The following is a 12,493-nucleotide window of genomic DNA, read 5'->3' as shown; positions in this document are numbered from 1 at the left end:
TGTTGGCTGCGTCTCCACGGAGGCCCAGGGCGAAGGACCATGATTTCCTGGGCCCAAGTTACCGCGTCTGCACTGCACCACCCTGTGGAGATGGTGGAGTCTGGGGGGCAAAGCACAATCACAGGTTGTCTGGGAGTCGTTCACCGTCAATCTCGAGTGTCACTGGCAATCCTGTGGCAGCTGAATACAAGATATTTGGCGGTTTAATGCTGAGCGAGCTGAAGGACCGTCCGCTAATGTCGCCATCTTGGACACGCACCAGCTGCTAACCACCTCTTACCTCCTGTAAGTGTATCTCTGAAGAGAGGATGCGGTTGGGAGGTCTTGCCTATTTTCCTTTTCTGCACAAATGTTGCATTTTCTGTTAATCACTAGGGGAATTTAACAGGCATGACCCCCAAACAAATTAGGGTTCTCACATAAGTCAGGTGAGCCAATCATCAATGGCAAAGGAGTACCCGGACTTTGTAAGCAAAAGGAAAACTCCCCATGCAGAATCGTACGTCAAACACAGGCCACTAACTCAAGTCAGTATGCTAATAGTAACACAGAACTGGCATCATTCAAATGAAGCTCAGCATAGTGCAACTGTACAAACAGAAGGCATCTTAAGCACATTAAAAAAGAAAGCGTGGTATCCTGAGTGATCCAGCCACTGAAAACAAAGTTACATTAGCTAGTAAATAGCTAGTGGATAAGCTAACTCTCATAAATCATAGAGGTGACACTCAGGAAGTGACTGTGGTGCCAAATAAAACATATAGGCTCGGTTTGCCACATTTGATGGTAAAGCACACATCTAGGCCACGCAGGAATCTGGGTCTAGTTAAGCTAACTGTGATTACCTTTCCCAAAGCAGTGTCCTGTCGAAATTGCTAACTCCCACATGACCTATGACAACTTGCTCTGGTCTTATCCTTTGCTCCCTGTCTCAAAATCATTTGACTTTTACCAAATGAAGCTTGAGCATAATAGGGTGAAATATATGTCACGTCTATCTTTTTATAAAGCATTACATTTCAGAGGCATCCAAGATTGTCTTCAAAATATGGGACATATTAGCAAGAACCTCGTTAAAATTAGCAGCTAAAACGGCAATAATGGGCTTGCTAATGTGCGTTATAGAATTCCAGTAGAAGCCCAGGTTAGATGTGCAGGACATCTAACATGGGCTTCTATTGGAATTCTATAATGCATATTAGCAAGCCCATTATCACCGGTTTAGCGGCAGTTTCCTGCTGTTAATACAGTGATAATTTTAACGAGGTTCTTGCTAATATGCCCCTAAGTCCGTTGACATTTTACTTAGCACTGATTCTTGGCTGTGTAAGACAAACAGCCCTGCGATCAGTGTGTTCTTTCCCACAGGCTTACATTTTATGAGGTGGCCCCCCTTTTAATAGGAGAGATGGGGTTGTTGCAAATAATATTAATAAATCTGTTTGTTCATTTAAGTCCCTGTTTAGGGAAGTGGAGCATAACGTAATAACCAGTTCAGATAACATATTCACGGGGGGAGCATGCTGAGTGGCAAACGAGAAGGCCCACATCTCTTTGAACACCATGCAGTCTCAGAAAATTTCTGTCAAGTTTGACTCGTACTATTTTCGAATTTTGGCTGGTTTTGCCTCTTGGCTCCTTTGGAGTATAGTGAGACCTAGGTGCTGGTGACTTACCCTGACTCCATTTCATGTATCGGAAGTGCTGTGGACGATTGTTCACAATGGCCGCCATTTCTTTTTGAAGGCATGCTATGTCATTTATGAGATTTATAATGTACTTCACTTAAAATATCTATTATATTATCTGACTAGTTTACCACATCTGATGATCCTTTTGTATCACCACATTTTGCACCACTTGGTATTGCTCTTCACGCAAGCACATCGGCCACCGATTTAAGATTTTAGCATAATGCATTTTTTTCTAACTGACATTTCTGCAAAAATGTCAATATCAATGACATCTAGATGTAGTAGGCTATCAATGGCAACATGCTTACTCATATCTATCTATTAGTGGTACCGCTCTGCGATAAATACACTTCTCTTCGATACTACTTTTATTAAGGTGGCTGTGATGTATTCATGCTCATTATTTTGATTTCACACCCTACATGTTGGTTTTAGATTTCTGTATGAGCAGATCAAGATGTATTCTGAGAGTTTCCCAAACAAAAACTGTCTTTAGTAAAAATGTTGTCAGAATATTTGATCATTATCAAGTCTCAACTCTCTTCTTCAAGCTCACACCCAAACAGATGCAAAGGAATCCTTCTTCTCCTATCTGTTCAACCAGTAACCATTTCTCTATAAGGTCATAGATTAAATTAAAGCACTGCAACCCCTCATGATTTCAATAGTTATAGCAGATTGTAGACAGCTGGGTTGCTATGGAAAACAGAGTAACTGTAGTGAAACAACATGTCAGCGATTTTCTGGATAATGCTTACATTTTGTTTTTAACCTCTTCCGTGCTGATGACGGACCGCTCCGTCATCAGCTGCGGTGGCGTTGTGCTGATGACGGAGCGGTTCCGTCATGGCCCGCCCGCCGCTCATGCGCGGCGCGAATTCCGCGCCTGCGCTGAGCGTTCTATTGAGTGGGCGGGGCCATGACGGAACCGCTCCATCATAAGCACAGCGCAAACGCCGCTGGTGACGGGGAGCGGTTCCATCACCAGCATGCGCCCGCCGCTCTTCCGCCCCGCCCTCTTAGCACTGCGGCAGAATAGCCACCGCAGTGAAGGGGTTAATGAAGACGAGAATACTAATGCTTCAAAAGCATGTGGAGCATTTGGAAAACAGGAACATAAATAACATTCTGCAGTTGTTTTGTTTACTGGAAGTGGTTGAGTGTGAAATCCTCGTACTGCTCCTAAAGAATTGTGGGGCATATTATCAAGAACAGGCGATAAAATTATCGCTGTTTTATCGGCAAGAAACTGCCGCTAAAGCTGCGATAATGGGCTTGATATTATGCCCTTGTGCATTCCCATAGCAGCCCAGGTTTACACCAGAACCTGGGCTGCTATGGAAATTCATAGCTGTTCAAAAGTAATATTTCAATTTGGGACAGAGCCTACTGTGGTTTAATATGAGTATTCTTCACAAGATCCCAGTGTACCACAAAAGCTTTATAAGTGTTCATAACTGTTTCTGAGATCCCAATACATTTGTTCCAGTTCATGGGGCCCACAACATTAGACGAGATTCACAGCAAAATGCTAAACTCCCACGGTTCCTTGGAATTTCCCTGAAGTAGAATTAGCTTCTTTTTGTTAATAGGATCTTCTCCACTATTTAGACACAGGTGACATATCCCACAATAGCAAGTTGGAGAAACGTCCAGTTGTTACTGATGTAATGATTTCCTTTTCGGTGGACTGCAGATTTTTCTGGAACTTTTTTAATCTACAGAGATGAATATATGTTCTACCTAAGCAAGGTATCTTCACAGGCGCGATCTGGGCCATGTATGCATGATGGTCAGCAAGAAACACGCATTATAAGCAAAGGAACGCCTATCTGGGCCCAGATAACTCAAGGGAGAATGAAAGACACCTCTTTTCAGACTCATTTCCTAAGTGTAGCAAATTCTTCCAGGCAGTTCTCGAGGAAAATAAGTCATAGAACAGTCCGAATTGAATGGAATCAATCTGCGCAGCTTCCACATTCTATAATACAAAGACTTTGTATTCCATTCTAGTCCTAAATCTATGCTTTCACCTAAAATACATATACCCCCGTACACAACAGCTACCCATAATATTGAACCCTTTGCTTCTTTGTGCTGACGTTTCTGATTCGTCAACATCCACCATAATAAGGTACAGCTAATCCTATCAAACATGAAAAAATCATAAATCCAAAATGCTCATCTTTTTCAGCCCTTTTGTTGAGACTGTTTCCTTTACTCAAGCTCAAAAAGTGCAGCTAGGCCTATTTATAGACAGCTGTGATTGGAAATCAAGGAGAATTTTTCTTTCTCAATTCCTGTTCTATTATCTGGCCTTCCTTTGAAGATGCAATTGAGTAGGGAGTGAATGCTTTTGTTAAGCACTGCCACTGAGTTTAGGCAATCTATGCATCATTATTCACAACTGGATTGAGGAATGGTAACAGAAACCAGACCACAGCAGTGATGATTTCCACACTGAATATTCTATCAAAAGCAAATAGAAAAAAACTCCTTAGTTATTTCTGCACTTTGTTTCAGATTTTCAACAGAAATAATATAGAACAAAACGCTCTTTGAAACGACACAACCATCAATCAATCAGGAGTCTGTTAAAGCACGACTACTCACCCGTGAGGGTCTCAAGGCGCTAGGGGTGGGGGGGAGGGAGGGTGCAGGTTCCATTTCATCAAGGAGGGGGTCTGTCGAACACAACGCAGCACCGTAGGCTGGAGAGGTGACTTCAGCAGTACAATATATCTCAGGGAGGTCACAGTCTGCCTCAGAACCCAGCACTCTCAGTCCAAGAAATCACCAAAAGGGGAACCAGAGTAGGTTGCGGTTTGGGGCCAGACTGGCCAAGGAGGACAGAAAGGGTAGGGAGATGAAAAGAGGGAGGGAAGGTGGGGAGGGTGAGTTTTGGTGCAGAGAAGACCGGGGGCCCCACACATGGAGATAGACATTCAGTTTATCATTGAGCAAGTAAGGGCCAGATGTAGGAGTCTTAATACCGGTATTTGGCTCTTGAGATGTAGGGGGCATCTGATTTACAGAATCGGTAAATTTACCGATTCGGTAAATATACAGAATCGGTCAAATACCGAATCGGTAAATTTACTGATTCTGTAAATCAATATGTAGGTGGCACTTCACAGAGTGCCACAGGCCCTTTAGGAGTCGGTATTTACCACCCAATCCTATTGGGTGGTAAAATACCGAATTCAGGTGTGCATGCACATCTGTGCATGCACACCTGTGCCATGTGACATACAGACATGCCCTTAGGACATGTATGTGTGCCACATGTCACACAAGCCTGTACTTGGGGTGCTAGAGGGTGTCAAAGTGACACCCCTTGCACCCTTGCCGGATTCGGTATTTACAGATTCGGTAAATACCGAATCGGTATTTCCCATTGATTCCTATGGGCTTCAAGGCCCATAGGAATCAATGGACAATACCGATTCGTTATTTACCGAATCAGTAAATTCCGACTCTTACAGATTCGGTAATTGTGTTTTAAAAATTACCTACATCTGCCTCCTTCTAATTTACCGATTCATAAATACCGAATCGGTAAAATTCGGTATTTATGAATCGGTAAATTAGATTTACCTACATGTAGCCCCCAATGAGCCATTCATAGGTGCCACTTTAAACATTGCTGTGTGCCATTCTGCATGTGTAGTGTAACAGCGTAGATAGTAGATACTGATTAGTCTTTACACAGCATACATACATAACTTTACACTGAAATCATAAATGTGCACTGTTAGACGGGAACCCGGAGGGTCGGCCGAGCAAGGGGGAGAGGCCTCCTGGCGAGGGCCCTCTCCTGCAATCGTACGGATGAGCAACTACCCCCCCACAGATGGACACCACACAAAGATAGGTTCTGTACACTTTTATCGGTATGCTTAGGCAGGTTAACTTGACGATACAGCAGGACCAGGATACGATGATCCCTTCAATTCTAGTCTCTTGGGAAAGGGGGTAGCGGGACAGTCTTAGTACCGGTCCGGTACAGGGGTATAGCTCTCAATCCTCGAGCTGGAGGGTTCGCAAGTAGGGCTGCGGCAGCGCCAGCAGGCCTTCAAAGATGGTTCACGAGAATGAGCCGCGGCAGCGCCAGCAGGCCTACGAAGATGGTTCACGAGGATGAGCTGCGGCAGCGCCAGCAGGCCTTCAAAGATGGTTCACGAGAATGAGCCGCGGCAGCGCCAGCAGGCCTTCAAGGATGGTTCACGAGGATGAGCCGCGGCACCGCCAGCAGGCCTTCAAAGATGGTTCACGAGAATGAGCCGCGGCAGCGCCAGCAGGCCTTCAAAGATGGTTCACGAGGATGAGCCGCGGCACCGCCAGCAGGCCTTCAAAGATGGTTCACGAGAATGAGCCGCGGCAGCGCCAGCAGGCCTACGAAGATGGTTCACGAGGATGAGCCGCTGCAGCACCAGCAGGCCTTCAAAGATGGTTCACGAAGAGGAGCCACGGCAGCGCCAGCAGGCCTCCAAGGATGAGTTTGTCTCGGGGTCTCTCCACTCCAGGATACAACTGGTTTCCTGCTCTGGCGCTACCCCAGTTATAGGTCCGGCGCCCTTTGATGTCCGGACCCTCGCACTTGGAGGTCGGGGGTTCCGGGATGAGGGAGTCCAGACACCCAGCAGGGGGGTGGAGCCAGCGCCCAGGGAGGCTGGGGACGATCGAAACCTGGCGGAGGGGAGCCATCAACACTCCTTCTTCCATTGACTCGCCAAGTGGTCTCTTTACCCCCTGGGTGGATGGGGGCGCCTCGGTGTCAGGGCTTGGCTGGGCCTGAGGCTGAGGTCGACCCGTGGCCACGAGGCCTGGTCGTGGCGGGTCCAAGATGGCGGCTGGGCCGGGGCCGGTGGTTCGGGAAGGGACCCGGGCCAGCCGAGAATGTTATGGTTATGAGCCGAGGTTTCGTTGGGGACGAGCTGGGGGTTGACCCGGCAGGCTGCAGGTGTGGTTCTTGTCCGGGGAACAGGGGTAGCAGTAGTCCGCGACCCGCCATGCGGGGAGGGGTCTCGCCTGCCACGAGGCCTGTCCAACATGCGTCCCCCCCAGCTGAAGGCAGGGAGAGTCACCCATCCTCTTGGGTAATCTCCTCGCCGAGGCGGAAGAAGCGGGACAGGCCGTCTGTGTTGGCGTGATCTTGGCCTGGGCGATGCTCCACAGTGAAGTCCATCCCTTGCAGGGAGATGGACCAACGCAACAGCTTCGGGTTCTCTCTCCGCATCTGCATCAGCCATTGCAGAGGACGGTGGTCTGTTTGGACCCAGAAGTGGGTACCGAAGAGATAGGGCCGGAGCTTGTTGAGGGCCCACACCACGGCGAAGGCCTCTCGCTCTATGGTGCTCCAGCATTGTTCTCGGGCCAGCAGACGTCGGCTGATGAAGGCCACTGGCTGGTCAACTCCTTCTGTGTTGATTTGGGAGAGGACGGCCCCCACGCCGTGATCGGAGGCATCTGTTTGTACTACAAATTCCCGGCTGTAGTCGGGGGCTTGGAGCACGGGGGCGGTGCACATGGCGGATTTGAGTTTCTCAAAGGCGGCCTGACACTCAGGGGTCCAGTGTACTTTCGGGGGGTTCTTCTTGGACGTGAGTTCTGTGAGGGGCCCCACAATGCTGCCATAGTCTTTTACGAAGCGCCGGTAGTATCCGGTGAGCCCCAGGAAGGCGCGGACCTCTGTTTGGGTGACCGGGGGCTCCCAAGCCTGAATGGCAGCGATCTTGAGTTGGAGCAGCACGTCCCATTGGTGGCGTAGGGGCTCTTCCAGGCCCATGATCATACCCTTGAGGGTCCGATTGAATCGTTCCACTAGTCCGTTTCCTTAGGGGTTGTAGGGGGTCGTAAATTTGTAGGTGACCCCACACTGTTGCCATAGGGACTTCATGTATCTGGAGATAAAGTTCGTGCCCCGATCACTGACGACCTCTCGGGGGAAGCCCACCCGCGAGAAGATCCCCATCAGGGCTCGGCCCACCATGGGCGCTGTCACGGTCCGGAGAGGGATGGCCTCGGGATAGTGGGTGGCATGGTCCACCAGGACGAGTATGAACCGGTGACCTTGCGCTGTCCGGGGCTCCAGGGGCCCCACAATGTCGATCCCCACCCGCTCAAAGGGAGTGGTGACGATGGGAAAGGGTTGCAGGGGGACTTTTAGCTTCCGGACGCTCTTCCCGCTGGCCTGGCAGGTGGGGCAGGCCCGGCAGTGGTTCATTACATCGTTCCGCATTTTAGGCCAGTAGAAATGGGTCACCAGGCGGCTGTAAGTCTTGTCCTGCCCCAGGTGCCCGGCGAGAGGCACATCGTGTGCCAGGTTCAAGAGGAAGTCTCTGAATCGGAGGGGGACCACCAGCACCCGGCTGGCTCCCAGTTTGGCAATCTTTTGCTCACTGTAGAGGAGCCCGTTGTCCCAATAGATCCAGTGGGCCCCCGAGGCATCCCCTGCGCTCTGGGCTATGGCTTGCTGTCGGAGCCCCTCGAGGGAGGGACATGCTCTTTGTTCCTGGCGGAACTGTTCCTGAGTGGGGCCACCTTCTTGGCGCCACTGGGCCAGCTCCGGGAGGTCTTGGAGTGGGTCAGGGTCTTTGTTGTTGGGTCCCGGTGGACCAGGCTCAGGGGTGGTCTCTTCTGTGACGACCGGCGGTGGAGGTTCAGGCCACTCAGGTTCTTCCGTGGTGGGGATGGCGCGGGCGGCCATGGATCTGGTCGTGGCACAGACCCATTCAGGGAGGCCAAGCATCCCCAGGTGCTCTCTTCGCTCAACGGTTGCCATGGGGGAGCTCTCGAGATCGTTCCCCAGAAGGCAGTCCACGGGGGCATCGTCTCGGACGGTCACCTTCAGCATGCCCGACACTTCCCCCCCACTCGAAGGGGATGCGGGCCATCTGGCACAGGCTTTCGGAGTTGTCCACAGACCGTACTGGACAAAGTACGTTGGGCAGGATTTGATCGGGGGTCACCAGATGGCAGCGGACTGTGGTCACACTGGCCCCTGTGTCACGGAGGTCTTCAGCCCGGTGTCCATTAATGGTGACCCACTGGCTGTACTTCTGCGTGTTGGCTGGGATGGGGGCCCGCGGGACCATGTCCCTTTCCCCTAGACATACCAGGGACATGGCTGCGGGTTCCCACTCGGGCTGGTAGTGTTCGCACTCTTCGGCTTCTTCTTCGCCTTGCTCTTCTACGAGGGCGACGGCGGTAATCTGTCAGTTTACTGGACCTGGGGCCTGGACTGACTGGTTTCTCGGACAGTTTGGGTAATTTGCGTAATGGCCGGGCCACTGGCATTTGTGGCAGACCAGGTTGGAGCGGAATCCCGGTCCCGTCGGAGGGCTTCCTCTTCCGGAGACGGGGGTTGCTAATGGGGGGCACCGTGACGGTGTCCCTGCCCCGACCCTGGCCTCCTCCTCCCCCTCGTGGACGGTGGGTCCCCTGGGAGGCTCTGTTTTGTTCGCCAGGCCAACTCCGGGGGACCCGGGTGCTCTCCCATCGATCCGCTTTGATGGCGAGTTTCCGGGGTTCGGTCAGCTTGCTATCGAGGAGATGCTGCCTTAGTTCCACGAAACAATTATTGGAGAGGTGCTCCCACACAATGAGATTGAATAATTGTTCGTAGGTGGTGACCTGGCTGCCTTTGATCCATCCCTCTAAGGCTCGGCTAAAAAAGTTCACATATTCCACCCAGGTGGTACCGGGGATTCTCTTACAGTCTCGAAATCGCTGCCGGTACATCTCGGGGGGTGAGCCCATAGCGAGTGAAAAGGGCGGCTTTCATGTGTTCGTAGGAGGTCATCTCTGCGTCGGGGAGTTGTAGCAGGGCATCTCTTCCTTCGTTGACGAATCTCCCCCACAACCCGGCTCCCCAGTCTTTTCGCGGAATTCGGTGGGAGATCATGGCTACCCCGTAGGCCTTGAACCATTGCTGGATGTCGTCGTTCCGATAGTACTCTCGGACAACGTCTTTGGGAATGTGGACCTTGGTGTCTGTAGGAGGAGTGGAGTTCTCACACCCCCGTCACCCTCATACCCCATCACCCTCACAACCCCTCACCCTCACTCACCCTCACCCTCACTCACACCCTCACCCTAACACACCCTCTCACCCGCACACTCTCACCCTCACACACCCTCTCACCCTCACACACCCTCTCACCCTCACACCCCCTCACACCCCCTCACCCTCACACACCCTCTCACCTTCACACACCTTCTCATCCTCACACACCCTCACGCTCACCCTCACAACCCTCACCCTTACACCCCCTCACCCTCACAAACCCTCACCCTCACTCCCCTCACCCTCACGCACCCTCACTCACCCACCTTCACCCTCTCACCCTCACACAACCTCACTCACCCTCACACCCCCACACTCCCCTCACCCTCACACACCCTCACCCCCATCACCCTCACACCCCCTCACACCCCCTCTCACCATCACACACCCTCACATCCTCACACACCTTCACCCTCACCCCCTCACCCTCACACACCCTCATCCCCTCACACACCCTCACCCCATCACCCTCACACCCCCTCATACCCCCTCTCACCCTCACACACCCTCACTCACCCTCACATCCTCACACACCTTCACCCTCACCCCCTCACCCTCACACACCCTCATCCCCTCACCCTCACACACCCTCACACCCCCTCTCACCCTCATGCACCCTCATTCACCCTCACACCCTCACACACCCTCGCACATCCTCACCCTCACACACCCTCACTCAGACACTCACACTCTCACACCCTCACACCCTCTCACCCTCACACACTCTCACCCTCACACCCCTCACCCTCACACCACCTCACCCTCTCTCACCCACACACACCCTCACTGACCCTCACCCTCACGCACCCTCTCACCCTCTCACACCCTCTCACCCTCACACACCCACACCCTGACACACCCTCACCCTCACACCCCCACACCCTCACCCTCACACACCCTCACACACCCTCTCACCATCACACACCCTCTCACCCTCACACACCCTCTCACCCTCACACACCCTCAACCTCATACCCCTCACCCTCACACCCCTCACACCCTCACCCTCACACACCCCCTCACACCCCCTCACTCTCACCCTCACACCCCTCACACCTCCTCACCCTCACACCCCCTCACCCTCACACCCACTTATCCTCCCCCTCACAAACCCTCACACCCCCTCACCCTGACACAGCCTCACCCTCACCCTCACACACCCTCACCCTCACACCCCCACACCCTCACCCTCACACACCCTCACACACCCTCTCACCCTCACACACCCTCTCACCCTGACACACCATCACCCTCATACCCCTCACCCTCACACCCCCTCACAACCTCACCCTCACACACCCCCTCACACCCCCTCACTCTCACCCTCACACCTCCTCACCCTCACACCCCTCACCCTCACACCCACTCACCCTCCCCCTCACACACCCTCACACCCCCTCACCTTGACACACGCTCACCCTCACACACCCTCACTTCCCCTCACCCTCACTCCCCCTCACCCTCACATCCCCTCACCCTCACACCCCTCACCCTCACAACCACACACCCTCACACCCACACACCCTCTCAACCCCTCTCCCTCACACCCCCTCACTATCACACCCCCTCACACCCCCTCACCCTCACACACCCTCACCCTCTAACACCCTCATCCTCACACCTCCACACCCTCACACAACCTCACCCCCTCACCATCACACCCCCTCACACCCCCTCACCCTCACACACCCTCTCACACCCTCACTCACCCTCACACATCCTCACTCACCCTCACACACCCTCACTCACCCTCACTCGTCCTCACCCCCTTCACCCTCTCACCCTCACACACCCTCACATTCTCACCCTCGCCCTCACACCCCCTCGCCCCCTCACCCTCACACCCCCTCACTCACCCTCACACCCTCACACTCCCTCACCCTCACACCCCCTCACCTTCACACACCTTCACTCACACATCCTCACCCTCACACCCCCTCACCCTCTATCACCCTCACACCCCCTCACTGTCACACCCCCTCACCATCACACCCCTCACCCTCACACACCCTCACCCTCACTCACCCTCACACACACTCACCAGCATAGCATAACAAAACATAGCTTAGCATAACAAAACACAGCATAGCATAGCATAACAAAAAAGCATAGGATAGCAAAACATAGCAGAGCATAACAAAACAAAGCATAGGATAGCAAAACAAAACATAGCATAACAAAACAAAACAGCATAGCAAAACACAACAAAGCATAGCATAACAAAACATAGCATAGCATAACAAAACAGCATAACATAACAAAGCATAGAAAAACAAAACATAACATAGTATAACAAAACATAGCATAGCATAACAAAACACAACAAAACATAGCAGAACAAAACATTGCATAACATAACGAAACATAGCATAACATAACATAAAACAAACCATAGCATAACAAAACATAGCATAACAAAAGATAGCAAAACACAACAAAACATAGCATAGCATAACAAAACACAACAAAACATAGCATACATAACAAAACATAGCATTACAAAGCATAGCAAAACATAGCATAGCATAACAAAACACAACAAAACATAGCATAGCATAACAAAACACCACATAGCATAGCATAACAAAACAAAGCTTAGTATAGCATAACAAAACCTAGCATAACAAAGCATAGCATAGCATAACAAAACATAGCATAGGAAAACATAGCATAGCAAAACAAAGCATAGCATATTAATACACAACAAAACATAGCATAGCATAGCATAACA

Source organism: Lissotriton vulgaris, chromosome 3_1, assembly GCF_964263255.1.
Source record: "Lissotriton vulgaris chromosome 3_1, aLisVul1.2, whole genome shotgun sequence".
In the NCBI taxonomy this organism is placed as follows: domain Eukaryota; kingdom Metazoa; phylum Chordata; class Amphibia; order Caudata; family Salamandridae; genus Lissotriton; species Lissotriton vulgaris.
Note: the sequence above shows the minus strand (reverse complement) of the source record.